We start from the raw sequence: 2050 nt of genomic DNA on the forward strand, positions 1-2050 counted from the left end.
TGAGTGTTCGCGGCGCAGTGGTAGCGTCTGCGCTTCAAATACCAAAGGCCCTGGTTTGCTTCCCAGCCTCGACACAGTTCTTTTTTGAGCAGTGGCGCCGAAACGCGGACACATTTGCGAACATTCCTTGGTCACGACAGTATGAGGCATTAAAGGCTTCCGCCTTAATAACCATTCCTTTTATGTAGCTTTCTTCGATCGAACGCGAGTATGTTGCGCGCGATCACTACGTGTGACACACATTTTTGCGTTCTGTCAACAACAGCAGTAAGGCGCCTGCGATATTTCGTTTGTCTAATTCATTCTTGGACGTCGGACTCGGCAGCGCCGATCGAGATCCGTGGCGATCACAGCCGATCGCAGTTTTACCTTCGTTGAAAATGGCTTGGATTGAACACGGCTTCAACACGAGCGAAAGCTCTGTTAAGCATGGTCCCCGTTCTCGGAAATCGAATGTCAAGGTCAGGTGCCTAGTGGTCATGTTCATATGATCACGTGATCACACTGCTCTAGCTAGGGCCATACCACAATGGCAGTTAAGTTCGGTGTCAAGTTGTGCGGCGCTGAAGGTCAGTGTCTCAACCACATCGAAGTCGCGAGTTGCACCTCGAGGATTAGAGCTGTCGCTCTAAGAACCTAGCTGAATAGCCGCACCAAATCTGCATACATGTGCCGCCAGGAGCGCCAGTCTATCAGTCGGAACAGTGGAGCCGTCCAGCACAGGAGACAATAGAAAAACTGATTGTAATATCCACAATACCTCCTAAGCTTCATGCTGGCATGTGGACACAAAATCCGGAGGCCCAAAATTTGCTGATTACAATCGAACGATCGTTCAACCAGCTTATGTGCGATGGTTTTCATACGATTCATTTGCGCGCGCTGTGTCGACATACACATAGACAGTCTTTCGCTGGATTAAGAAGTTGTTCGTAAGGCGTTGTTAGTAAACAACCCTTATTGCCAAGTGTGCTCGGCAGTGCCTCCGCTGCCTGTGACCACCAGCTGCGTCTTCTCGGCGGCGGGGGAAGCGCCTTGCTCTGTCGACACGCTTGGCATCCATGTATGCCACACAGTCTTGGCGAGAAGAAGGAAATAATTCGTGCCTCTGCTGTTAGGACTAAATATGACATGGACAGCAGGAGATAAAGATAAGCCGCGGCGTCGCTCCGAAATTAGTGCACTCCCTCTTTCGCCATGGTGGCCATGCCTTGTGTGGTACGATAACACTGAGGGAGTCCGTCTTCGCTGGGGAGGAGCTTCAATTAGCGTTAATTTCATGGCTGAAATCAAGAAGGAAAACCGATCTTGGCAGGGCATGGTAAGTGCAGAGCAGATATTGAGGTCCCTCGTAGTAACGCACTTAATTCGAAGTCAGTAGCGTGAAATGTTGTCACAGTGGTTTGATAGCTTAGGGGCTGGTGCTGAAAGCCGACGCTGGACGAAAAAAGGCTTGAAAATGTTCCCGAGCGTTGCATTGATTATTTGGCGAAGCTAAATAAGCAAACTCATACTGATCAAGCGCTCAGGTATGACCCACGATGGTATAACTGGCAATCAATGAGAGAAATTTTATCAGATAAAGCTGTCCTTTGAAATGACAATGTAAACTAAACGTGCCATAACTGCTGCTATCTGGGGACCGTTGCACACCACAGAGGCGTCATCTGCGGTCCATGATGTATATCACGAACGAAAATCGAAGGATGGACAGGACGACGCTTGTCTGCACAAAGCCCTTGTCTGGTTCGTCCGCTCCCTCTTTGGTTTATCTGTTGCGCTCTATTTTGCATCATGAACGTTCAGCAACTAGCCCAACTTTCGGATTTGCTTAATCGGTGGTACCATTAGATCGCGAAATTTGCCAACATGCTTCTCGCAGGAGCGCACGGCCGGTTCCAGTCGTTCCAGTCGGCTGCTCCGCTCGGAGTCACTGCAGGCGAGGGGGTTCCCGATTATGCTTGTTTTTGCCATCCTGGTCGGTGCTGCTGTGATCTTCCTCCTCCTATTCCCCTGGGTACCTGCAAGGGCACATACGCACTGTGAAACC

Source organism: Amblyomma mixtum, chromosome 8 (assembly GCF_055824585.1).
Source record: "Amblyomma mixtum isolate Tamu chromosome 8, ASM5582458v1, whole genome shotgun sequence".
Classification (NCBI taxonomy): Eukaryota; Metazoa; Arthropoda; class Arachnida; order Ixodida; family Ixodidae; genus Amblyomma; species Amblyomma mixtum.